At 35.1% G+C, this 25,336-nt stretch overlaps 26 non-coding genes across 26 annotated transcripts; all 26 read right to left on the bottom strand.

Annotated features, from left to right (window-relative positions):
• Positions 1-1,252: 1,252 nt before the first annotated feature.
• On the bottom strand, positions 1,253-1,324 carry TRNAW-CCA (transfer RNA tryptophan (anticodon CCA)). The gene has a single exon. It is a non-coding gene; the product is annotated as a tRNA-Trp (tRNA).
• A 1,016-nt stretch (positions 1,325-2,340) lies between these two features.
• On the bottom strand, positions 2,341-2,412 carry TRNAW-CCA (transfer RNA tryptophan (anticodon CCA)). Its single transcript has one exon. It is a non-coding gene; the product is annotated as a tRNA-Trp (tRNA).
• Positions 2,413-4,147: 1,735 nt separating this feature from the next.
• TRNAW-CCA (transfer RNA tryptophan (anticodon CCA)) lies at positions 4,148-4,219 on the bottom strand. The gene has a single exon. It is a non-coding gene; the product is annotated as a tRNA-Trp (tRNA).
• Positions 4,220-4,690: 471 nt separating this feature from the next.
• Positions 4,691-4,762, bottom strand: TRNAW-CCA (transfer RNA tryptophan (anticodon CCA)). The gene has a single exon. It is a non-coding gene; the product is annotated as a tRNA-Trp (tRNA).
• Positions 4,763-5,233: 471 nt separating this feature from the next.
• Positions 5,234-5,305, bottom strand: TRNAW-CCA (transfer RNA tryptophan (anticodon CCA)). The gene has a single exon. It is a non-coding gene; the product is annotated as a tRNA-Trp (tRNA).
• Positions 5,306-6,501: 1,196 nt separating this feature from the next.
• On the bottom strand, positions 6,502-6,573 carry TRNAW-CCA (transfer RNA tryptophan (anticodon CCA)). Its single transcript has one exon. It is a non-coding gene; the product is annotated as a tRNA-Trp (tRNA).
• Positions 6,574-7,584: 1,011 nt separating this feature from the next.
• TRNAW-CCA (transfer RNA tryptophan (anticodon CCA)) lies at positions 7,585-7,656 on the bottom strand. The gene has a single exon. It is a non-coding gene; the product is annotated as a tRNA-Trp (tRNA).
• A 1,734-nt stretch (positions 7,657-9,390) lies between these two features.
• TRNAW-CCA (transfer RNA tryptophan (anticodon CCA)) lies at positions 9,391-9,462 on the bottom strand. Its single transcript has one exon. It is a non-coding gene; the product is annotated as a tRNA-Trp (tRNA).
• A 471-nt stretch (positions 9,463-9,933) lies between these two features.
• Positions 9,934-10,005, bottom strand: TRNAW-CCA (transfer RNA tryptophan (anticodon CCA)). Its single transcript has one exon. It is a non-coding gene; the product is annotated as a tRNA-Trp (tRNA).
• Positions 10,006-10,476: 471 nt separating this feature from the next.
• TRNAW-CCA (transfer RNA tryptophan (anticodon CCA)) lies at positions 10,477-10,548 on the bottom strand. Its single transcript has one exon. It is a non-coding gene; the product is annotated as a tRNA-Trp (tRNA).
• Positions 10,549-11,744: 1,196 nt separating this feature from the next.
• TRNAW-CCA (transfer RNA tryptophan (anticodon CCA)) lies at positions 11,745-11,816 on the bottom strand. Its single transcript has one exon. It is a non-coding gene; the product is annotated as a tRNA-Trp (tRNA).
• Positions 11,817-12,827: 1,011 nt separating this feature from the next.
• On the bottom strand, positions 12,828-12,899 carry TRNAW-CCA (transfer RNA tryptophan (anticodon CCA)). Its single transcript has one exon. It is a non-coding gene; the product is annotated as a tRNA-Trp (tRNA).
• A 1,009-nt stretch (positions 12,900-13,908) lies between these two features.
• On the bottom strand, positions 13,909-13,980 carry TRNAW-CCA (transfer RNA tryptophan (anticodon CCA)). The gene has a single exon. It is a non-coding gene; the product is annotated as a tRNA-Trp (tRNA).
• Positions 13,981-14,451: 471 nt separating this feature from the next.
• TRNAW-CCA (transfer RNA tryptophan (anticodon CCA)) lies at positions 14,452-14,523 on the bottom strand. Its single transcript has one exon. It is a non-coding gene; the product is annotated as a tRNA-Trp (tRNA).
• A 471-nt stretch (positions 14,524-14,994) lies between these two features.
• TRNAW-CCA (transfer RNA tryptophan (anticodon CCA)) lies at positions 14,995-15,066 on the bottom strand. The gene has a single exon. It is a non-coding gene; the product is annotated as a tRNA-Trp (tRNA).
• A 471-nt stretch (positions 15,067-15,537) lies between these two features.
• On the bottom strand, positions 15,538-15,609 carry TRNAW-CCA (transfer RNA tryptophan (anticodon CCA)). The gene has a single exon. It is a non-coding gene; the product is annotated as a tRNA-Trp (tRNA).
• Positions 15,610-16,080: 471 nt separating this feature from the next.
• TRNAW-CCA (transfer RNA tryptophan (anticodon CCA)) lies at positions 16,081-16,152 on the bottom strand. Its single transcript has one exon. It is a non-coding gene; the product is annotated as a tRNA-Trp (tRNA).
• A 1,558-nt stretch (positions 16,153-17,710) lies between these two features.
• On the bottom strand, positions 17,711-17,782 carry TRNAW-CCA (transfer RNA tryptophan (anticodon CCA)). The gene has a single exon. It is a non-coding gene; the product is annotated as a tRNA-Trp (tRNA).
• Positions 17,783-18,253: 471 nt separating this feature from the next.
• On the bottom strand, positions 18,254-18,325 carry TRNAW-CCA (transfer RNA tryptophan (anticodon CCA)). Its single transcript has one exon. It is a non-coding gene; the product is annotated as a tRNA-Trp (tRNA).
• Positions 18,326-18,796: 471 nt separating this feature from the next.
• TRNAW-CCA (transfer RNA tryptophan (anticodon CCA)) lies at positions 18,797-18,868 on the bottom strand. Its single transcript has one exon. It is a non-coding gene; the product is annotated as a tRNA-Trp (tRNA).
• A 1,558-nt stretch (positions 18,869-20,426) lies between these two features.
• On the bottom strand, positions 20,427-20,498 carry TRNAW-CCA (transfer RNA tryptophan (anticodon CCA)). Its single transcript has one exon. It is a non-coding gene; the product is annotated as a tRNA-Trp (tRNA).
• A 471-nt stretch (positions 20,499-20,969) lies between these two features.
• Positions 20,970-21,041, bottom strand: TRNAW-CCA (transfer RNA tryptophan (anticodon CCA)). Its single transcript has one exon. It is a non-coding gene; the product is annotated as a tRNA-Trp (tRNA).
• A 471-nt stretch (positions 21,042-21,512) lies between these two features.
• Positions 21,513-21,584, bottom strand: TRNAW-CCA (transfer RNA tryptophan (anticodon CCA)). The gene has a single exon. It is a non-coding gene; the product is annotated as a tRNA-Trp (tRNA).
• Positions 21,585-23,141: 1,557 nt separating this feature from the next.
• Positions 23,142-23,213, bottom strand: TRNAW-CCA (transfer RNA tryptophan (anticodon CCA)). Its single transcript has one exon. It is a non-coding gene; the product is annotated as a tRNA-Trp (tRNA).
• Positions 23,214-23,684: 471 nt separating this feature from the next.
• On the bottom strand, positions 23,685-23,756 carry TRNAW-CCA (transfer RNA tryptophan (anticodon CCA)). Its single transcript has one exon. It is a non-coding gene; the product is annotated as a tRNA-Trp (tRNA).
• A 467-nt stretch (positions 23,757-24,223) lies between these two features.
• Positions 24,224-24,295, bottom strand: TRNAW-CCA (transfer RNA tryptophan (anticodon CCA)). Its single transcript has one exon. It is a non-coding gene; the product is annotated as a tRNA-Trp (tRNA).
• Between the last annotated feature and the right edge of the window lie 1,041 nt (positions 24,296-25,336).

Genomic DNA, 25,336 nt, shown 5'->3' with positions numbered 1-25,336 from the left:
TTTGAACACGCAACCTTCTGATCTGGAGTCATACGCGCTACCGTTGCGCCACGAGTTCAGTTGAAAAGCATGTGTGCTCCAGTACTTCTCAAGAAAAGTGCATGAGATAATGTATGGAAGCTATTTGGAAATTTGCTACTTTCAATCACAGTTTAGAAAAGACATAAAGAGGGCTGAATTAAGATCATCACATTTGGATTCATTGATTTCCAGTTTAAAATGTAAAATCTAGTAATAAACTCTCTTTTCTTACAAATTCAAAGATGACAATGGCATGAACAAAGTGTTAGCTGTTCCCGGCATGGATTATTTTTTTATGTTTTGAACTCAATTCTCAAATGATATTTCTCACCATAGTATTGCTGATAAGATTTTAATCTACATAATTTAAATAAAACACCTTTTTTATACACTTTGCCTACAGGTGGCAACAAAGTCGAATTATTCTATTGTCAGTAGAATTACGCAGTTTCCGTTTTCAATCTTAACACAATCATCTATCAAGTTATGAATAGACGAAAGAGCTACTTGACCCTGATGTGATATCAACATGCAACCTTATGACCTTGAGTCAGAAGTGCTACCATTGTGCACAAGGTCAGTTGAAAAGCATGTTTGCTGCAATACTTCTCATGAAAAGTGCATGAGATAATATATGGACCCCATCTGGAAATTTCCTACTTTTAATCACAGCTTAGAAAAGACATAAAGAGGTCTGAATTAAGATCATCACATTCGGATTCATTGATTTCAAGTTTAAAATTAAAAATCTAGTAATAATCCCTCTTCTTTTACAAATTCAAAGATGACAATGGCGTAAACAAACTGTTAGGTGTTCCCGCAGTGGATTCATTTTTTTAATGCTTTGAACTCAATTCCCAAAGGATATTTCTCGTCAAAGTATTGTTGATAAGATATTAATCTATATAATTTAAATAAAACAGTTTGTTAAACCCTGTGCTGCCAGGTTGCAACAAAGTTGAGTTATTCTACTGTGAGGCTATGTGCACACGTCAGGATTTTGTCAGGCTTTTTCCTCAGGTTTTGTAGCCAAAACCAGGAGTGGGTGATAAATGCAGAAGTGGTGCATGTTTCTATTATACTTTTCCTCTAACTGTTCCACTCCTGGTTTTGGCTACAAAACCTGAGGAAAAAGCCTGACGTGTGCACATAGCCTTAGTAGGATTACGCAGTTTCCGTTTCAATCTTAACCCAAGCATCAATCAAGTTATGAAAACATGAAAGAGTTAATTGACCCCAACGTGATTTGAACACGCAACCTTCTGATCTGGAGTCAGACGCGATACCATTGCACCATGAGGTCAGTTGAAAAGCACGTGTGCTCCAGTACTTCTCAAGAAAAGTGCATGAGATAATATATGGAAGCCATCTGGAAATTTGCTACTTTCAAACACAGTTTAGAAAAGACATAAAAGAAGGCTGAATTAAGATCATCAAATTCAGATTCATTGATTTCCAGTTTAAAATTAAAAATCTAGTAATAATCCCTCTTCTCTTACAAATTCAAAGATGACAATGGCGTGAACAAACTGTTAGGTGTTCCCGCAGTGGATTCATTTTTTTAATGCTTTGAACTCAATTCCCAATTAATATTTCTCGTCAAAGTATTGTTGATAAGATATTAATCTACATAATTTAAATAAAACACTTTGTTAAACCCTGTGCTGACAGGTTGCAACAAAGTTGAGTTATTCTACTGTTAGTAGGGTTACGCAATTTTCATTTCAATCTTAACCCAAGCATCAATCAAGTTATGAAAAGATGAAAGAGTTAATTGACCCCGACGTGATTTAAACACGCAATCTTCTGATCTGGAATCAGACGCGCTACTGTTGCACCACAAGGTCAGTTGAAAAGCACATGTGCTCCAGTACTTCTCAAGAAAAGTGCATGAGATAATATATGGAAGCCATCTGGAAATTTGCTACTTTCAATCACAGTTTAGAAAAGACATAAAAGAGGGCTGAATTAAGATCATCACATTCGGATTCATTGATTTCCAGTTTAAAATTAAAAATCTAGTAATAATCCCTCTTCTCTTACAAATTCAAAGATGACAATGGCGTGAACAAACTGTTAGGTGTTGCCGGCATTGATTAATTTTTTTAATGCTTTTAACTCAATTCCCAAATAATATTTCTCGTCAAAGTATTGTTGATAAGATATTAATCTATATAATTTAAATAAAACTCATTTTTAAACCCAGCACTGACAGGTGGCAACAAAGTTGAGTTATTCTATTGTCAGTAGGATTACGCAGTTTCCGTTTCAATCTTAACCCAAGCATCAATCAAGTTATGAAAAGATGAAAGAGTTTATTGACCCCGACGTGATTTAAACACGCAACCTTCTGATCTGGAGTCAGACGCGCTACCGTTGCACCACGAGGTCGATTGAAAAGCATGTGTGCTCCATTACTTCTCATGAAAAGTGCATGAGATAATATATGGAAGCCATCTGGAAATTTGCTACTTTTAATGACATTTTGGGAAAGATATAAACAAGGATGAATTAAGATCATGACATTCAGATTCAGGGTTCTCCAGTTTAAAATGTAAAATCTAGTAATAAACTCTCTTTTCTTACAAATTCAAAGATGACAATGGCATGAACAAAGTGTTAGCTGTTCCCGGCATGGATTATTTTTTTATGTTTTGAACTCAATTCTCAAATGATATTTCTCACCAAAGTATTGTTGATAAGATTTTAATCTACATAATTTAAATAAAACACCTTTTTTAAACACTTTGCCTACAGGTGGCAACAAAGTCGAATTATTCTATTGTCAGTAGAATTACGCAGTTTCCGTTTTCAATCTTAACACAATCATCTATCAAGTTATGAATAGACGAAAGAGCTACTTGACCCTGATGTGATATCAACATGCAACCTTATGACCTTGAGTCAGAAGTGCTACCATTGTGCACAAGGTCAGTTGAAAAGCATGTTTGCTGCAATACTTCTCATGAAAAGTGCATGAGATAATATATGGACCCCATCTGGAAATTTGCTACTTTTAATCACAGCTTAGAAAAGACATAAAGAGGGCTGAATTAAGATCAACACATTCGGATTCATTGATTTCAAGTTTAAAATTAAAAATCTAGTAATAATCCCTCTTCTTTTACAAATTCAAAGATGACAATGGCGTAAACAAACTGTTAGGTGTTCCCGCAGTGGATTCATTTTTTTAATGCTTTGAACTCAATTCCCAAAGGATATTTCTCGTCAAAGTATTGTTGATAAGATATTAATCTATATAATTTAAATAAAACACTTTGTTAAACCCTGTGCTGTCAGGTTGCAACAAAGTTGAGTTATTCTACTGTGAGGCTATGTGCACACGTCAGGATTTTGTCAGGATTTTTCCTCAGGTTTTGTAGCCAAAACCAGGAGCGGGTGATAAATGCAGAAGTGGTGCATATGTTTCTATTATACTTTTCCTCTAATTGTTCCACTCCTGGTTTTGGCTACAAAACCTGAGGAAAAAGCCTGACGTGTGCACATAGCCTTAGTAGGATTACGCAGTTTCCGTTTCAATCTTAACCCAAGCATCAATCAAGTTATGAATAGACGAAAGAGCTACTTGACCCTGATGTAATATCAACATGCAACCTTATGACCTTGAGTCAGAAGTGCTACCATTGTGCACAAGGTCAGTTGAAAAGCATGTTTGCTGCAATACTTCACATGAAAAGTGCATGAGATAATATATGGACCCCATCTGGAAATTTGCTACTTTTAATCACAGCTTAGAAAAGACATAAAGAGGGCTGAATTAAGATCATCACACTCAGATTCATTGACTTCAAGTTCAAAAATTAAAAATCTAGTAATAATCCCTCTTCTTTTACAAATTCAAAGATGACAATGGCGTGAACAAACTTTTAGGTGTTCCCGCAGTGGATTCATTTTTTTAATGCTTTGAACTCAATTCCCAAAGGATATTTCTCGTCAAAGTATTGTTGATAAGATATTAATCTATATAATTTAAATAAAACACTTTGTTAAACCCTGTGCTGCCAGGTTGCAACAGAGTTGAGTTATTCTACTGTTAGTAGGATTACGCAGTTTCCGTTTCAATCTTAACCCAAGCATCAATCAAGTTATGAAAAGATGAGTTAATTGACCCCAACGTGATTTGTACACACAACCTTCTGATCTGGAGTCAGACGCGCTACCGTTGCGCCACGAGGTCAGTTGAAAAGCATGTGTGCTCCAGTACTTCTCAAGAAAAGTGCATGAGATAATATATGGAAGCCATGTGGAAATTTGCTACTTTCAATCACAGTTTAGAAAAGACATAAAGAGGGCTGAATTAAGATCATCACTTTCGGATTCATTGATTTCCAGTTTAAAATTAAAAATCTAGTAATAATCCCTCTTCTCTTACAAATTCAAAGATGACAATGGCGTGAACAAACTGTTAGGTGTTCCCGCAGTGGATTCATTTTTTTAATGCTTTGAACTCAAGTCCCAAAGGATATTTCTCGTCAAAGTATTGTTGATAAGATATTAATCTATATAATTTAAATAAAACACTTTGTTAAACCCTGTGCTGACAGGTTGCAACAAAGTTGAGTTATTCTACTGTTAGTAGGATTACGCAGTTTCCGTTTCAATCTTAACCCAAGCATCAATCAAGTTATGAAAAGATGAAAGAGTTTATTGACCCCGACATGATTTGAACACGCAACCTTCTGATATGGAGTCAGACGCGCTACCGTTGCGCCACGAGGTCAGTTGAAAAGCATGTGTGCTCCAGTACTTCTCAAGAAAAGTGCATGAGATAATATATGGAAGCCATGTGGAAATTTGCTACTTTCAATCACAGTTTAGAAAAGACATAAAGAGGGCTGAATTAAGATCATCACTTTCGGATTCATTGATTTCCAGTTTAAAATTAAAAATCTAGTAATAATCCCTCTTCTCTAACAAATTCAAAGATGACAATGGCGTGAACAAACTGTTAGGTGTTCCCACAGTGGATTCATTTTTTTAATGCTTTGAACTCAATTCCCAAAGGATATTTCTCATCAAAGTATTGTTGATAAGATATTAATCTATATAATTTAAATAAAACACTTTGTTAAACCCTGTGCTGCCAAGTTGCAACAAAGTTGAGTTATTCTACTGTTAGTAAGATTACGCAGTTTCTGTTTCAATCTTAACCAAAGCATCAATCAAGTTATGAAAAGATGAAAGAGTTAATTGACCCCGACGTGATTTGAACACGCAACCTTCTGATCTGGAGTCAGACGCGCTACCGTTGCGCCACGAGTTCAGTTGAAAAGCATGTGTGCTCCAGTACTTCTCAAGAAAAGTGCATGAGATAATGTATGGAAGCTATTTGGAAATTTGCTACTTTCAATCACAGTTTAGAAAAGACATAAAGAGGGCTGAATTAAGATCATCACATTTGGATTCATTGATTTCCAGTTTAAAATGTAAAATCTAGTAATAAACTCTCTTTTCTTACAAATTCAAAGATGACAATGGCATGAACAAAGTGTTAGCTGTTCCCGGCATGGATTATTTTTTTATGTTTTGAACTCAATTCTCAAATGATATTTCTCACCATAGTATTGCTGATAAGATTTTAATCTACATAATTTAAATAAAACACCTTTTTTATACACTTTGCCTACAGGTGGCAACAAAGTCGAATTATTCTATTGTCAGTAGAATTACGCAGTTTCCGTTTTCAATCTTAACACAATCATCTATCAAGTTATGAATAGACGAAAGAGCTACTTGACCCTGATGTGATATCAACATGCAACCTTATGACCTTGAGTCAGAAGTGCTACCATTGTGCACAAGGTCAGTTGAAAAGCATGTTTGCTGCAATACTTCTCATGAAAAGTGCATGAGATAATATATGGACCCCATCTGGAAATTTGCTACTTTTAATCACAGCTTAGAAAAGACATAAAGAGGTCTGAATTAAGATCATCACATTCGGATTCATTGATTTCAAGTTTAAAATTAAAAATCTAGTAATAATCCCTCTTCTTTTACAAATTCAAAGATGACAATGGCGTAAACAAACTGTTAGGTGTTCCCGCAGTGGATTCATTTTTTTAATGCTTTGAACTCAATTCCCAAAGGATATTTCTCGTCAAAGTATTGTTGATAAGATATTAATCTATATAATTTAAATAAAACAGTTTGTTAAACCCTGTGCTGCCAGGTTGCAACAAAGTTGAGTTATTCTACTGTGAGGCTATGTGCACACGTCAGGATTTTGTCAGGCTTTTTCCTCAGGTTTTGTAGCCAAAACCAGGAGTGGGTGATAAATGCAGAAGTGGTGCATATGTTTCTATTATACTTTTCCTCTAATTGTTCCACTCCTGGTTTTGGCTACAAAACCTGAGGAAAAAGCCTGACGTGTGCACATAGCCTTAGTAGGATTACGCAGTTTCCGTTTCAATCTTAACCCAAGCATCGATCAAGTTATGAAAACATGAAAGAGTTAATTGACCCCAACGTGATTTGAACACGCAACCTTCTGATCTGGAGTCAGACGCGATACCATTGCACCATGAGGTCAGTTGAAAAGCACGTGTGCTCCAGTACTTCTCAAGAAAAGTGCATGAGATAATATATGGAAGCCATCTGGAAATTTGCTACTTTCAAACACAGTTTAGAAAAGACATAAAAGAAGGCTGAATTAAGATCATCAAATTCAGATTCATTGATTTCCAGTTTAAAATTAAAAATCTAAATCCCTCTTCTCTTACAAATTCAAAGATGACAATGGCGTGAACAAACTGTTAGGTGTTCCCGCAGTGGATTCATTTTTTTAATGCTTTGAACTCAATTCCCAATTAATATTTCTCGTCAAAGTATTGTTGATAAGATATTAATCTATATAATTTAAATAAAACACTTTGTTAAACCCTGTGCTGACAGGTTGCAACAAAGTTGAGTTATTCTACTGTTAGTAGGATTACGCAATTTTCATTTCAATCTTAACCCAAGCATCAATCAAGTTATGAAAAGATGAAAGAGTTAATTGACCCCGACGTGATTTAAACACGCAATCTTCTGATCTGGAATCAGACGCGCTACTGTTGCACCATGAGGTCAGTTGAAAAGCACATGTGCTCCAGTACTTCTCAAGAAAAGTGCATGAGATAATATATGGAAGCCATCTGGAAATTTGCTACTTTCAATCACAGTTTAGAAAAGACATAAAAGAGGGCTGAATTAAGATCATCACATTCGGATTCATTGATTTCCAGTTTAAAATTAAAAATCTAGTAATAATCCCTCTTCTCTTACAAATTCAAAGATGACAATGGCGTGAACAAACTGTTAGGTGTTGCCGGCATTGATTAATTTTTTTAATGCTTTTAACTCAATTCCCAAATAATATTTCTCGTCAAAGTATTGTTGATAAGATATTAATCTATATAATTTAAATAAAACTCATTTTTAAACCCAGCACTGACAGGTGGCAACAAAGTTGAGTTATTCTATTGTCAGTAGGATTACGCAGTTTCCGTTTCAATCTTAACCCAAGCATAAATCAAGTTATGAAAAGATTAAAGAGTTAATTGACCCCGACGTGATTTAAACACGCAACCTTCTGATCTGGAGTCAGACGCGCTACCGTTGCACCACGAGGTCGATTGAAAAGCATGTGTGCTCCATTACTTCTCATGAAAAGTGCATGAGATAATATATGGAAGCCATCTGGAAATTTGCTACTTTTAATGACATTTTGGGAAAGATATAAACAAGGATGAATTAAGATCATGACATTCAGATTCAGGGTTCTCCAGTTTAAAATGTAAAATCTAGTAATAAACTCTCTTTTCTTACAAATTCAAAGATGACAATGGCATGAACAAAGTGTTAGCTGTTCCCGGCATGGATTTTTTTTTATGTTTTGAACTCAATTCTCAAATGATATTTCTCACCAAAGTATTGTTGATAAGATTTTAATCTACATAATTTAAATAAAACACCTTTTTTAAACACTTTGCCTACAGGTGGCAACAAAGTCGAATTATTCTATTGTCAGTAGAATTACGCAGTTTCCGTTTTCAATCTTAACACAATCATCTATCAAGTTATGAATAGACGAAAGAGCTACTTGACCCTGATGTGATATCAACATGCAACCTTATGACCTTGAGTCAGAAGTGCTACCATTGTGCACAAGGTCAGTTGAAAAGCATGTTTGCTGCAATACTTCTCATGAAAAGTGCATAAGATAATATATGGACCCCATCTGGAAATTTGCTACTTTTAATCACAGCTTAGAAAAGACATAAAGAGGGCTGAATTAAGATCAACACATTCGGATTCATTGATTTCAAGTTTAAAATTAAAAATCTAGTAATAATCCCTCTTCTTTTACAAATTCAAAGATGACAATGGCGTAAACAAACTGTTAGGTGTTCCCGCAGTGAATTCATTTTTTTAATGCTTTGAACTCAATTCCCAAAGGATATTTCTCGTCAAAGTATTGTTGATAAGATATTAATCTATATAATTTAAATAAAACACTTTGTTAAACCCTGTGCTGTCAGGTTGCAACAAAGTTGAGTTATTCTACTGTGAGGCTATGTGCACACGTCAGGATTTTGTCAGGATTTTTCCTCAGGTTTTGTAGCCAAAACCAGGAGCGGGTGATAAATGCAGAAGTGGTGCATATGTTTCTATTATACTTTTCCTCTAATTGTTCCACTCCTGGTTTTGGCTACAAAACCTGAGGAAAAAGCCTGACGTGTGCACATAGCCTTAGTAGGATTACGCAGTTTCCGTTTCAATCTTAACCCAAGCATCAATCAAGTTATGAATAGACGAAAGAGCTACTTGACCCTGATGTGATATCAACATGCAACCTTATGACCTTGAGTCAGAAGTGCTACCATTGTGCACAAGGTCAGTTGAAAAGCATGTTTGCTGCAATACTTCACATGAAAAGTGCATGAGATAATATATGGACCCCATCTGGAAATTTGCTACTTTTAATCACAGCTTAGAAAAGACATAAAGAGGGCTGAATTAAGATCATCACATTCAGATTCATTGACTTCAAGTTCAAAAATTAAAAATCTAGTAATAATCCCTCTTCTTTTACAAATTCAAAGATGACAATGGCGTGAACAAACTTTTAGGTGTTCCCGCAGTGGATTCATTTTTTTAATGCTTTGAACTCAATTCCCAAAGGATATTTCTCGTCAAAGTATTGTTGATAAGATATTAATCTATATAATTTAAATAAAACACTTTGTTAAACCCTGTGCTGCCAGGTTGCAACAGAGTTGAGTTATTCTACTGTTAGTAGGATTACGCAGTTTCCGTTTCAATCTTAACCCAAGCATCAATCAAGTTATGAAAAGATGAGTTAATTGACCCCAACGTGATTTGTACACACAACCTTCTGATCTGGAGTCAGACGCGCTACCGTTGCGCCACGAGGTCAGTTGAAAAGCATGTGTGCTCCAGTACTTCTCAAGAAAAGTGCATGAGATAATATATGGAAGCCATGTGGAAATTTGCTACTTTCAATCACAGTTTAGAAAAGACATAAAGAGGGCTGAATTAAGATCATCACTTTCGGATTCATTGATTTCCAGTTTAAAATTAAAAATCTAGTAATAATCCCTCTTCTCTTACAAATTCAAAGATGACAATGGCGTGAACAAACTGTTAGGTGTTCCCGCAGTGGATTCATTTTTTTAATGCTTTGAACTCAAGTCCCAAAGGATATTTCTCGTCAAAGTATTGTTGATAAGATATTAATCTATATAATTTAAATAAAACACTTTGTTAAACCCTGTGCTGACAGGTTGCAACAAAGTTGAGTTATTCTACTGTTAGTAGGATTACGCAGTTTCCGTTTCAATCTTAACCCAAGCATCAATCAAGTTATGAAAAGATGAAAGAGTTTATTGACCCCGACATGATTTGAACACGCAACCTTCTGATATGGAGTCAGACGCGCTACCGTTGCGCCACGAGGTCAGTTGAAAAGCATGTGTGCTCCAGTACTTCTCAAGAAAAGTGCATGAGATAATATATGGAAGCCATGTGGAAATTTGCTACTTTCAATCACAGTTTAGAAAAGACATAAAGAGGGCTGAATTAAGATCATCACTTTCGGATTCATTGATTTCCAGTTTAAAATTAAAAATCTAGTAATAATCCCTCTTCTCTAACAAATTCAAAGATGACAATGGCGTGAACAAACTGTTAGGTGTTCCCACAGTGGATTCATTTTTTTAATGCTTTGAACTCAATTCCCAAAGGATATTTCTCATCAAAGTATTGTTGATAAGATATTAATCTATATAATTTAAATAAAACACTTTGTTAAACCCTGTGCTGCCAAGTTGCAACAAAGTTGAGTTATTCTACTGTTAGTAAGATTACGCAGTTTCCGTTTCAATCTTAACCAAAGCATCAATCAAGTTATGAAAAGATGAAAGAGTTAATTGACCCCGACGTGATTTGAACACGCAACCTTCTGATCTGGAGTCAGACGCGCTACCGTTGCGCCACGAGTTCAGTTGAAAAGCATGTGTGCTCCAGTACTTCTCAAGAAAAGTGCATGAGATAATGTATGGAAGCTATTTGGAAATTTGCTACTTTCAATCACAGTTTAGAAAAGACATAAAGAGGGCTGAATTAAGATCATCACATTTGGATTCATTGATTTCCAGTTTAAAATGTAAAATCTAGTAATAAACTCTCTTTTCTTACAAATTCAAAGATGACAATGGCATGAACAAAGTGTTAGCTGTTCCCGGCATGGATTATTTTTTTATGTTTTGAACTCAATTCTCAAATGATATTTCTCACCATAGTATTGCTGATAAGATTTTAATCTACATAATTTAAATAAAACACCTTTTTTATACACTTTGCCTACCGGTGGCAACAAAGTCGAATTATTCTATTGTCAGTAGAATTACGCAGTTTCCGTTTTCAATCTTAACACAATCATCTATCAAGTTATGAATAGACGAAAGAGCTACTTGACCCTGATGTGATATCAACATGCAACCTTATGACCTTGAGTCAGAAGTGCTACCATTGTGCACAAGGTCAGTTGAAAAGCATGTTTGCTGCAATACTTCTCATGAAAAGTGCATGAGATAATATATGGACCCCATCTGGAAATTTGCTACTTTTAATCACAGCTTAGAAAAGACATAAAGAGGTCTGAATTAAGATCATCACATTCGGATTCATTGATTTCAAGTTTAAAATTAAAAATCTAGTAATAATCCCTCTTCTTTTACAAATTCAAAGATGACAATGGCGTAAACAAACTGTTAGGTGTTCCCGCAGTGGATTCATTTTTTTAATGCTTTGAACTCAATTCCCAAAGGATATTTCTCGTCAAAGTATTGTTGATAAGATATTAATCTATATAATTTAAATAAAACAGTTTGTTAAACCCTGTGCTGCCAGGTTGCAACAAAGTTGAGTTATTCTACTGTGAGGCTATGTGCACACGTCAGGATTTTGTCAGGCTTTTTCCTCAGGTTTTGTAGCCAAAACCAGGAGTGGGTGATAAATGCAGAAGTGGTGCATATGTTTCTATTATACTTTTCCTCTAATTGTTCCACTCCTGGTTTTGGCTACAAAACCTGAGGAAAAAGCCTGACGTGTGCACATAGCCTTAGTAGGATTACGCAGTTTCCGTTTCAATCTTAACCCAAGCATCGATCAAGTTATGAAAACATGAAAGAGTTAATTGACCCCAACGTGATTTGAACACGCAACCTTCTGATCTGGAGTCAGACGCGATACCATTGCACCATGAGGTCAGTTGAAAAGCACGTGTGCTCCAGTACTTCTCAAGAAAAGTGCATGAGATAATATATGGAAGCCATCTGGAAATTTGCTACTTTCAAACACAGTTTAGAAAAGACATAAAAGAAGGCTGAATTAAGATCATCAAATTCAGATTCATTGATTTCCAGTTTAAAATTAAAAATCTAAATCCCTCTTCTCTTACAAATTCAAAGATGACAATGGCGTGAACAAACTGTTAGGTGTTCCCGCAGTGGATTCATTTTTTTAATGCTTTGAACTCAATTCCCAATTAATATTTCTCGTCAAAGTATTGTTGATAAGATATTAATCTATATAATTTAAATAAAACACTTTGTTAAACCCTGTGCTGACAGGTTGCAACAAAGTTGAGTTATTCTACTGTTAGTAGGATTACGCAATTTTCATTTCAATCTTAACCCAAGCATCAATCAAGTTATGAAAAGATGAAAGAGTTAATTGACCCCGACGTGATTTAAACACGCAATCTTCTGATCTGGAATCAGACGCGCTACTGTTGCACCATGAGGTCAGTTGAAAAGCACATGTGCTCCAGTACTTCTCAAGAAAAGTGCATGAGATAATATATGGAAGCCATCTGGAAATTTGCTACTTTCAATCACAGTTTAGAAAAGACATAAAAGAGGGCTGAATTAAGATCATCACATTCGGATTCATTGATTTCCAGTTTAAAATTAAAAATCTAGTAATAATCCCTCTTCTCTTACAAATTCAAAGATGACAATGGCGTGAACAAACTGTTAGGTGTTGCCGGCATTGATTAATTTTTTTAATGCTTTTAACTCAATTCCCAAATAATATTTCTCGTCAAAGTATTGTTGATAAGATATTAATCTATATAATTTAAATAAAACTCATTTTTAAACCCAGCACTGACAGGTGGCAACAAAGTTGAGTTATTCTATTGTCAGTAGGATTACGCAGTTTCCGTTTCAATCTTAACCCAAGCATAAATCAAGTTATGAAAAGATTAAAGAGTTAATTGACCCCGACGTGATTTAAACACGCAACCTTCTGATCTGGAGTCAGACGCGCTACCGTTGCACCACGAGGTCGATTGAAAAGCATGTGTGCTCCATTACTTCTCATGAAAAGTGCATGAGATAATATATGGAAGCCATCTGGAAATTTGCTACTTTTAATGACATTTTGGGAAAGATATAAACAAGGATGAATTAAGATCATGACATTCAGATTCAGGGTTCTCCAGTTTAAAATGTAAAATCTAGTAATAAACTCTCTTTTCTTACAAATTCAAAGATGACAATGGCATGAACAAAGTGTTAGCTGTTCCCGGCATGGATTTTTTTTTATGTTTTGAACTCAATTCTCAAATGATATTTCTCACCAAAGTATTGTTGATAAGATTTTAATCTACATAATTTAAATAAAACACCTTTTTTAAACACTTTGCCTACAGGTGGCAACAAAGTCGAATTATTCTATTGTCAGTAGAATTACGCAGTTTCCGTTTTCAATCTTAACACAATCATCTATCAAGTTATGAATAGACGAAAGAGCTACTTGACCCTGATGTGATATCAACATGCAACCTTATGACCTTGAGTCAGAAGTGCTACCATTGTGCACAAGGTCAGTTGAAAAGCATGTTTGCTGCAATACTTCACATGAAAAGTGCATGAGATAATATATGGACCCCATCTGGAAATTTGCTACTTTTAATCACAGCTTAGAAAAGACATAAAGAGGGCTGAATTAAGATCATCACATTCAGATTCATTGACTTCAAGTTCAAAAATTAAAAATCTAGTAATAATCCCTCTTCTTTTACAAATTCAAAGATGACAATGGCGTGAACAAACTTTTAGGTGTTCCCGCAGTGGATTCATTTTTTTAATGCTTTGAACTCAATTCCCAAAGGATATTTCTCGTCAAAGTATTGTTGATAAGATATTAATCTATATAATTTAAATAAAACACTTTGTTAAACCCTGTGCTGCCAGGTTGCAACAGAGTTGAGTTATTCTACTGTTAGTAGGATTACGCAGTTTCCGTTTCAATCTTAACCCAAGCATCAATCAAGTTATGAAAAGATGAGTTAATTGACCCCAACGTGATTTGTACACACAACCTTCTGATCTGGAGTCAGACGCGCTACCGTTGCGCCACGAGGTCAGTTGAAAAGCATGTGTGCTCCAGTACTTCTCAAGAAAAGTGCATGAGATAATATATGGAAGCCATGTGGAAATTTGCTACTTTCAATCACAGTTTAGAAAAGACATAAAGAGGGCTGAATTAAGATCATCACTTTCGGATTCATTGATTTCCAGTTTAAAATTAAAAATCTAGTAATAATCCCTCTTCTCTTACAAATTCAAAGATGACAATGGCGTGAACAAACTGTTAGGTGTTCCCGCAGTGGATTCATTTTTTTAATGCTTTGAACTCAAGTCCCAAAAGATATTTCTCGTCAAAGTATTGTTGATAAGATATTAATCTATATAATTTAAATAAAACACTTTGTTAAACCCTGTGCTGACAGGTTGCAACAAAGTTGAGTTATTCTACTGTTAGTAGGATTACGCAGTTTCCGTTTCAATCTTAACCCAAGCATCAATCAAGTTATGAAAAGATGAAAGAGTTTATTGACCCCGACATGATTTGAACACGCAACCTTCTGATATGGAGTCAGACGCACTACCGTTGCGCCACGAGGTCAGTTGAAAAGCATGTGTGCTCCAGTACTTCTCAAGAAAAGTGCATGAGATAATATATGGAAGCCATGTGGAAATTTGCTACTTTCAATCACAGTTTAGAAAAGACATAAAGAGGGCTGAATTAAGATCATCACTTTCGGATTCATTGATTTCCAGTTTAAAATTAAAAATCTAGTAATAATCCCTCTTCTCTTACAAATTCAAAGATGACAATGGCGTGAACAAACTGTTAGGTGTTCCCGCAGTGGATTCATTTTTTTAATGCTTTGAACTCAATTCCCAAAGGATATTTCTCGTCAAAGTATTGTTGATAAGATATTAATCTATATAATTTAAATAAAACACTTTGTTAAACCCTGTGCTGACAGGTTGCAACAAAGTTGAGTTATTCTACTGTTAGTAGGATTACGCAGTTTCTGTTTCAATCTTAACCCAAGCATCAATCAAGTTATGAAAAGATGAAAGAGTTTATTGACCCCGACATGATTTGAACACGCAACCTTTTGATCTGGAGTCAGACGCGCTACCGTTGCGCCACGAGGTCAGTTGAAAAGCATGTGTGCTCCAGTACTTCTCAAGAAAAGTGCATGAGATAATATATGGAAGCCATGTGGAAATTTTCTACTTTCAATCACAGTTTAGAAAAGACATAAAGAGGGCTGAATTAAGATCATCACATTCGGATTCATTGATTTCCAGTTTAAAATTAAAAATCTAGTAATAATCCCTCTTCTCTTACAAATTCAAAGATGACAATGGCGTGAACAAACTGTTAGGTGTTCCCGCAGTGGATTCATTTTTTTAATGCTTTGAACTCAATTCCCAAAGGATATTTCTCATCAAAGTATTGTTGATAAGATATTAATCTATATAATTTAAATAAAACACTTTGTTAAACCCTGTGCTGCCAAGTTGCAACAAAGTTGAGTTATTCTACTGTTAGTAAGATTACGCAGTTTCCGTTTCAATCTTAACCCAAGCATCAATCAAGTTATGAAAAGATGAAAGAGTTAATTGACCCCGACGTGATTTGAACACGCAACCTTCTGATCTGGAGTTAGACGCGCTACCGTTGCGCCACGAGGTCAGTTGAAAAGCATGTGTGCTCCAGTACTTCTCAAGAAAAGTGCATGAGATAATATATGGAAGCCATCTGGAAATTTGCTACTTTTAATCACAGTTTAGAAAAGACATAAAGAGGGCTGAATTAAGATCATCACTTTCGGATTCATTGATTTCCAGTTTAAAATTAAAAATCTAGTAATAATCCCTCTTCTCTAACAAATTCAAAGATGACAATGGCGTGAACAAACTGTTAGGTGTTCCCACAGTGGATTCATTTTTTTAATGCTTTGAACTCAATTCCCAAAGGATATTTCTCATCAAAGTATTGTTGATAAGATATTAATCTATATAATTTAAATAAAACACTTTGTTAAACCCTGTGCTGCCAAGTTGCAACAAAGTTGAGTTATTCTACTGTTAGTAAGATTACGCAGTTTCCGTTTCAATCTTAACCCAAGCATCAATCAAGTTATGAAAAGATGAAAGAGTTAATTGACCCCGACGTGATTTGAACACGCAACCTTCTGATCTGGAGTCAGACGCGCTACCGTTGCGCCACGAGGTCAATTGAAAAGCATGTGTGCTCCAGTACTTCTCAAGAAAAGTGCATGAGATAAAATATGGAAGCCATGTGGAAATTTGCTACTTTCAATCACAGTTTAGAAAAGACATAAAGAGGGCTGAATTAAGATCATCACTTTCGGATTCAATGATTTCCAGTTTAAAATTAAAAATCTAGTAATAATCCCTCTTCTCTTACAAATTCAAAGATAACAATGGCGTGAACAAACTGTTAGGTGTTCCCGCAGTGGATTCATTTTTTTAATGCTTTGAACTCAATTCCCAAAGGATATTTCTCGTCAAAGTATTGTTGATAAGATATTAATCTATATAATTTAAATAAAACACTTTGTTAAACCCTGTGCTGCCAGGTTGCAACAAAGTTGAGTAATTCTACTGTTAGTAGGATTACGCAGTTTCCGTTTCAAACTTAACTTAAGCATCAATCTAGTTATGAAAAGATGAAAGAATCAATTGACCCCAACGTGATTAGAACATGCAACCTTATAACCTGGAGTCAGACGCGCTACCGTTGCACCACGAGGTCAGTTAAAAATAACGTGTGCTCCAGTACTTGTCAAGAAAAGTGCATGAGATAAAATATGGAAGCCATGTGGAAATTTGCTACTTTCAATCACAGTTTAGAAAAGACATAAAAGAGGGCTGAATTAAGATCATCACATTCGGATTCATTGATTTCCAGTTTAAAATTAAAAATCTAGTAATAATCCCTCTTCTCTTACAAATTCAAAAATGACAATGGCGTGAACAAACCGTTAGGTGTTGCCGGCATTGATTAATTTTTTTAAAGCTTTGAACTCAATTCCCAAATAATATTTCTCGTCAAAGTATTGTTGATAAGATATTAATCTATATAATTTAAATAAAACTTATTTTTAAACCCAGCACTGACAGGTGGCAACAAAGTTGAGTTATTCTATTATCAGTAGGATTACGCAGTTTCTGTTTCAATCTTAACCCAAGCATAAATCAAGTTATGAAAAGATGAAAGAGGTAATTGACCCCGACCTGATTTAAACACGCAACCTTCTGATTTGGAGAGAGACGCGCTACCGTTGCGCCACGAGGTCGATTTAAGAGCATGTGTGCTCCAGTACTTCTCAAGAAAAGTGCATGAGATAATATATGGAAGCCATGTGGAAATTTGCTACTTTCAATCACAGTTTAGAAAAGACATAAAGAGGGCTGAATTAAGATCATCACATTTGGATTCATTGATTTCCAGTTTAAAATTAAAAATCTAGTAATAATCCCTCTTCTCTTACAAATTCAAAGATGACAATGGCGTAAACAAACTGTTAGGTGTTCCCGCAGTGGATTCATTTTTTTAATGCTTTGAACTCAATTCCCAAAGGATATTTCTCGTCAAAGTATTGTTGATAAGATATTAATCTATATAATTTAAACAAAACACTTTGTTAAACCCTGTGCTGACAGGTTGCAACAAAGTTGAGTTATTCTACTGTTAGTAGGATTACGCAATTTTCGTTTCAATCTAAACCCAAGCATCAATCAAGTTATGAAAAGATGAAAGAGTTAATTGACCCCGACGTGATTTGAACACGCAACCTTCTGATCTGGAGTCAGACGCGCTACCGTTGCGCCACGAGATCAGTTGAAAAGCATGTGTGCTCCAGTACTTCTCAAGAAAAGTGCATGAGATAATATATGGAAGCCATCTGGAAATTTGCTACTTTTAATCACAGTTTAGAAAAGACATAAAGAGGGCTGAATTAAGATCATCACTTTCGGATTCATTGATTTCCAGTTTAAAATTAAAAATCTAGTAATAATCCCTCTTCTCTAACAAATTCAAAGATGACAATGGCGTGAACAAACTGTTAGGTGTTCCCACAGTGGATTCATTTTTTTAATGCTTTGAACTCAATTCCCAAAGGATATTTCTCGTCAAAGTATTGTTGATAAGATATTAATCTATATAATTTAAATAAAACACTTTCTTAAACCCTGTGCTGCCAAGTTGCAACAAAGTTGAGTTATTCTACTGTTAGTAAGATTACGCAGTTTCCGTTTCAATCTTAACCCAAGCATCAATCAAGTTATGAAAAGATGAAAGAGTTAATTGACCCCGACGTGATTTGAACACGCAACCTTCTGATCTGGAGTCAGACGCACTACCGTTGCACCACGAGGTCAGTTGAAAAGCATGTGTGCTCCAGTACTTCTTAAGAAAAGTGCATGAGATAATATATGGAAGCCATTTGGAAATTTTCTACTTTCAATCACAGTTTAGAAAAGACATAAAGAGGGCTGAATTAAGATCATCACATTTGGATTCATTGATTTCCAGTTTAAAATTTAAAATCTAGTAATAATCCCTCTTCTCTTACAAATTCAAAGATGACAATGGCGTAAACAAACTGTTAGGTGTTCCCGCAGTGGATTCATTTTTTTAATGCTTTGAACTCAATTCCCAAAGGATATTTCTCGTCAAAGTATTGTTGATAAGATATTAATCTATATAATTTAAACAAAACACTTTGTTAAACCCTGTGCTGACAGGTTGCAACAAAGTTGAGTTATTCTACTGTTAGTAGGATTACGCAATTTTCGTTTCAATCTAAACCCAAGCATCAATCAAGTTATGAAAAGATGAAAGAGTTAATTGACCCCGACGTGATTTGAACACGCAACCTTCTGATCTGGAGTCAGACGCGCTACCGTTGCGCCACGAGGTCAGTTGAAAAGCATGTGTGCTCCACTACTTCTCAAGAAAAGTGCATGAGATAATATATGGAAGCCATCTGGAAATTTGCTACTTTTAATCACAGTTTAGAAAAGACATAAAGAGGGCTGAATTAAGATCATCACTTTCGGATTCATTGATTTTCAGTTTAAAATTAAAAATCTAGTAATAATCCCTCTTCTCTAACAAATTCAAAGATGACAATGGCGTGAACAAACTGTTAGGTGTTCCCACAGTGGATTCATTTTTTTAATGCTTTGAACTCAATTCCCAAAGGATATTTCTCGTCAAAGTATTGTTGACAAGATATTAATCTATATAATTTAAATAAAACACTTTGTTAAACCCTGTGCTTCCAAGTTGCAACAAAGTTGAGTAATTCTACTGTTAGTAGGATTACGCAGTTTCCGTTTCAAACTTAACTTAAGCATCAATCTAGTTATGAAAAGATGAAAGAATCAATTGACCCCAACGTGATTAGAACATGCAACCTTATAACCTGGAGTCAGACGCGCTACCGTTGCACCACGAGGTCAGTTAAAAATAACGTGTGCTCCAGTACTTGTCAAGAAAAGTGCATGAGATAAAATATGGAAGCCATGTGGAAATTTGCTACTTTCAATCACAGTTTAGAAAAGACATAAAAGAGGGCTGAATTAAGATCATCACATTCGGATTCATTGATTTCCAGTTTAAAATTAAAAATCTAGTAATAATCCCTCTTCTCTTACAAATTCAAAAATGACAATGGCGTGAACAAACCGTTAGGTGTTGCCGGCATTGATTAATTTTTTTAAAGCTTTGAACTCAATTCCCAAATAATATTTCTCGTCAAAGTATTGTTGATAAGATATTAATCTATATAATTTAAATAAAACTTATTTTTAAACCCAGCACTGACAGGTGGCAACAAAGTTGAGTTATTCTATTATCAGTAGGATTACGCAGTTTCTGTTTCAATCTTAACCCAAGCATAAATCAAGTTATGAAAAGATGAAAGAGGTAATTGACCCCGACCTGATTTAAACACGCAACCTTCTGATTTGGAGAGAGACGCGCTACCGTTGCGCCACGAGGTCGATTTAAGAGCATGTGTGCTCCAGTACTTCTCAAGAAAAGTGCATGAGATAATATATGGAAGCCATGTGGAAATTTGCTACTTTCAATCACAGTTTAGAAAAGACATAAAGAGGGCTGAATTAAGATCATCACATTTGGATTCATTGATTTCCAGTTTAAAATTAAAAATCTAGTAATAATCCCTCTTCTCTTACAAATTCAAAGATGACAATGGCGTAAACAAACTGTTAGGTGTTCCCGCAGTGGATTCATTTTTTTAATGCTTTGAACTCAATTCCCAAAGGATATTTCTCGTCAAAGTATTGTTGATAAGATATTAATCTATATAATTTAAACAAAACACTTTGTTAAACCCTGTGCTGACAGGTTGCAACAAAGTTGAGTTATTCTACTGTTAGTAGGATTACGCAATTTTCGTTTCAATCTAAACCCAAGCATCAATCAAGTTATGAAAAGATGAAAGAGTTAATTGACCCCGACGTGATTTGAACACGCAACCTTCTGATCTGGAGTCAGACGCGCTACCGTTGCGCCACGAGATCAGTTGAAAAGCATGTGTGCTCCAGTACTTCTCAAGAAAAGTGCATGAGATAATATATGGAAGCCATCTGGAAATTTGCTACTTTTAATCACAGTTTAGAAAAGACATAAAGAGGGCTGAATTAAGATCATCACTTTCGGATTCATTGATTTCCAGTTTAAAATTAAAAATCTAGTAATAATCCCTCTTCTCTAACAAATTCAAAGATGACAATGGCGTGAACAAACTGTTAGGTGTTCCCACAGTGGATTCATTTTTTTAATGCTTTGAACTCAATTCCCAAAGGATATTTCTCGTCAAAGTATTGTTGATAAGATATTAATCTATATAATTTAAATAAAACACTTTCTTAAACCCTGTGCTGCCAAGTTGCAACAAAGTTGAGTTATTCTACTGTTAGTAAGATTACGCAGTTTCCGTTTCAATCTTAACCCAAGCATCAATCAAGTTATGAAAAGATGAAAGAGTTAATTGACCCCGACGTGATTTGAACACGCAACCTTCTGATCTGGAGTCAGACGCACTACCGTTGCACCACGAGGTCAGTTGAAAAGCATGTGTGCTCCAGTACTTCTTAAGAAAAGTGCATGAGATAATATATGGAAGCCATTTGGAAATTTTCTACTTTCAATCACAGTTTAGAAAAGACATAAAGAGGGCTGAATTAAGATCATCACATTTGGATTCATTGATTTCCAGTTTAAAATTTAAAATCTAGTAATAATCCCTCTTCTCTTACAAATTCAAAGATGACAATGGCGTAAACAAACTGTTAGGTGTTCCCGCAGTGGATTCATTTTTTTAATGCTTTGAACTCAATTCCCAAAGGATATTTCTCGTCAAAGTATTGTTGATAAGATATTAATCTATATAATTTAAACAAAACACTTTGTTAAACCCTGTGCTGACAGGTTGCAACAAAGTTGAGTTATTCTACTGTTAGTAGGATTACGCAATTTTCGTTTCAATCTAAACCCAAGCATCAATCAAGTTATGAAAAGATGAAAGAGTTAATTGACCCCGACGTGATTTGAACACGCAACCTTCTGATCTGGAGTCAGACGCGCTACCGTTGCGCCACGAGGTCAGTTGAAAAGCATGTGTGCTCCACTACTTCTCAAGAAAAGTGCATGAGATAATATATGGAAGCCATCTGGAAATTTGCTACTTTTAATCACAGTTTAGAAAAGACATAAAGAGGGCTGAATTAAGATCATCACTTTCGGATTCATTGATTTTCAGTTTAAAATTAAAAATCTAGTAATAATCCCTCTTCTCTAACAAATTCAAAGATGACAATGGCGTGAACAAACTGTTAGGTGTTCCCACAGTGGATTCATTTTTTTAATGCTTTGAACTCAATTCCCAAAGGATATTTCTCGTCAAAGTATTGTTGACAAGATATTAATCTATATAATTTAAATAAAACACTTTGTTAAACCCTGTGCTTCCAAGTTGCAACAAAGTTGAGTTATTCTACTGTTAGTAAGATTACACTGTTTCCATTTCAATCTTAACCCAAGCATCAATCAAGTTATGAAAAGATGAAAGAGTTAATTGACCCCGACGTGATTTGAACACGCAACCTTCTGATCTGGAGTCAGACTCGCTACCGTTGCGCCTCGAGGTCAGTTGAAAAGCATGTGTGCTCCAGTACTTCTCAAGAAAAGTGCATGAGATAAAATATGGAAGCCATGTGGAAATTTGCTACTTTTAATGACATTTTGGGAAAGATATAAAGAGGGCTGAATTAAGATCATCACATTTGGATTCATTGATTTCCAGTTTAAAATTAAAAATCTAGTAATAATCCCTCTTCTCTTACAAATTCAAAGATGACAATGGCGTGAACAAACTGTTAGGTGTTCCCACAGTGGATTCATTTTTTTAATGCTTTGAACTCAATTCCCAAAGGATATTTCTCGTCAAAGTATTGTTGATAAGATATTAATCTATATAATTTAAATAAAACACTTTGTTAAACCCTGTGCTGACAGGTTGCAACAAAGTTGAGTTATTCTACTGTTAGTAGGATTACGCAATTTTCGTTTCAATCTAAACCCAAGCATCAATCAAGTTATGAAAAGATGAAAGAGTTAATTGACCCCAACGTGATTTGAACACGCAACCTTCTGATCTGGAGTCAGACGTGCTACCGTTGCGCCTCGAGGTCAGTTGAAAAGCATGTGTGCTCCAGTACTTCTCAAGAAAAGTGCATGAGATAAAATATGGAAGCCATGTGGAAATTTGCTACTTTTAATGACATTTTGGGAAAGATATAAAGAGGGCTGAATTAAGATCATCACATTTGGATTCATTGATTTCCAGTTTAAAATTAAAAATCTAGTAATAATCCCTCTTCTCTTACAAATTCAAAGATGACAATGGCGTGAACAAACTGTTAGGTGTTCCCACAGTGGATTCATTTTTTTAATGCTTTGAACTCAATTCCCAAAGGATATTTCTCGTCAAAGTATTGTTGATAAGATATTAATCTATATAATTTAAATAAAACACTTTGTTAAACCCTGTGCTGACAGGTTGCAACAAAGTTGAGTTATTCTACTGTTAGTAGGATTACGCAATTTTCGTTTCAATCTAAACCCAAGCATCAATCAAGTTATGAAAAGATGAAAGAGTTAATTGACCCCGACGTGATTTGAACACACAAACTTCTGATCTGGAGTCAGACGCGCTACCGTTGCGCCACGAGGTCAGTTGAAAAGCATGTGTGCTCCAGTACTTCTCAAGAAAAGTGCATGAGATAAAATATGGAAGCCATGTGGAAATTTGCTACTTTTAATGACATTTTGGGAAAGATATAAAGAGGGCTGAATTAAGATCATCACATTTGGATTCATTGATTTCCAGTTTAAAATTAAAAATCTAGTAATAATCACTCTTCTCTTACAAATTCAAAGATGACAATGGCGTAAACAAACTGTTAGGTGTTCCCGCAGTGGATTCATTTTTTTAATGCTTTGAACTCAATTCCCAAAGGATATTTCTCGTCAAAGTATTGTTGATAAGATATTAATCTATATAATTTAAACAAAACACTTTGTTAAACCCTGTGCTGACAGGTTGCAACAAAGTTGAGTTATTCTACTGTTAGTAGGATTACGCAATTTTCGTTTCAATCTAAACCCAAGCATCAATCAAGTTATGAAAAGATGAAAGAGTTAATTGACCCCGACGTGATTTGAACACGCAACCTTCTGATCTGGAGTCAGACACGCTACCGTTGCGCCACGAGGTCAGTTGAAAAGCATGTGTGCTCCAGTACTTCTCAAGAAAAGTGCATGAGATAATATATGGAAGCCATCTGGAAATTTGCTACTTTTAATCACAGTTTAGAAAAGACATAAAGAGGGCTGAATTAAGATCATCACTTTCGGATTCATTGATTTCCAGTTTAAAATTAAAAATCTAGTAATAATCCCTCTTCCCTAACAAATTCAAAGATGACAATGGCGTGAACAAACTGTTAGGTGTTCCCACAGTGGATTCATTTTTTTAATGCTTTGAACTCAATTCCCAAAGGATATTTCTCGTCAAAGTATTGTTGATAAGATATTAATCTATATAATTTAAATAAAACACTTTGTTAAACCCTGTGCTGCCAAGTTGCAACAAAGTTGAGTTATTCTACTGTTAGTAAGATTACGCAGTTTCCGTTTCAATCTTAACCCAAGCATCAATCAAGTTATGAAAAGATGAGTTAATTGACCCCGACGTGATTTGAACACGCAACCTTCTGATCTGGAGTCAGACGCGCTTCCGTTGCACCACGAGGTCAGTTGAAAAGCATGTGTGCTCCAGTACTTCTTAAGAAAAGTGCATGAGATAATATATGGAAGCCATTTGGAAATTTTCTACTTTCAATCACAGTTTAGAAAAGACATAAAGAGGGCTGAATTAAGATCATCACATTTGGATTCATTGATTTCCAGTTTAAAATTTAAAATCTAGTAATAATCCCTCTTCTCTTACAAATTCAAAGATGACAATGGCGTAAACAAACTGTTAGGTGTTCCCGCAGTGGATTCATTTTTTTAATGCTTTGAACTCAATTCCCAAATAATATTTCTCGTCAAAGTATTGTTGATAAGATATTAATCTATATAATTTAAATAAAACTCATTTTTAAACCCAGCACTGACAGGTGGCAACAAAGTTGAGTTATTCTACTGTTAGTAGGATTACGCAGTTTCCGTTTCAATCTTAACCCAAGCATCAATCAAGTTATGAAAAGACGAGTTAATTGACCCCGACACCTTCTGATCTGGAGTCGGACGCGCTACCGTTGCGCCACGAGGTCAGTTGAAAAGCATGTGTGCTCCAGTACTTCTCAAGAAAAGTGCATGAGATAATATATGGAAGCCATCTGGAAATTTGCTACATTTAATGACATTTTGGGAAAGATATAAACAAGGATGAATTAAGATCATGACATTCAGATTCAGGGTTCTCCAGTTTAAAATGTAAAATCTAGTAATAAACTCTCTTTTCTTACAAATTCAAAGATTACAATGGCATGAACAAAGTGTTAGCTGTTCCTGGCATGGATTATTTTTTTATGTTTTGAACTCAATTCTCAAATGATATTTCTCACCAAAGTATTGTTGATAAGATTTTAATGTACATAATTTAAATAAAACACCTTTTTTAAACACTTTGCCTACAGGTGGCAACAAAGTCGAATTATTCTATTGTCAGTAGAATTACGCAGTTTCCGTTTTCAATCTTAACACAATCATCTATCAAGTTAAGAATAGACGAAAGAGCTACTTGACCCTGATGTGATATCAACATGCAACCTTATGACCTTGAGTCAGA

Source organism: Ranitomeya variabilis, chromosome 5 (assembly GCF_051348905.1).
Source record: "Ranitomeya variabilis isolate aRanVar5 chromosome 5, aRanVar5.hap1, whole genome shotgun sequence".
Classification (NCBI taxonomy): domain Eukaryota; kingdom Metazoa; phylum Chordata; class Amphibia; order Anura; family Dendrobatidae; genus Ranitomeya; species Ranitomeya variabilis.
Note: the sequence above shows the minus strand (reverse complement) of the source record. Positions and strands in the feature narration are given on the sequence as shown.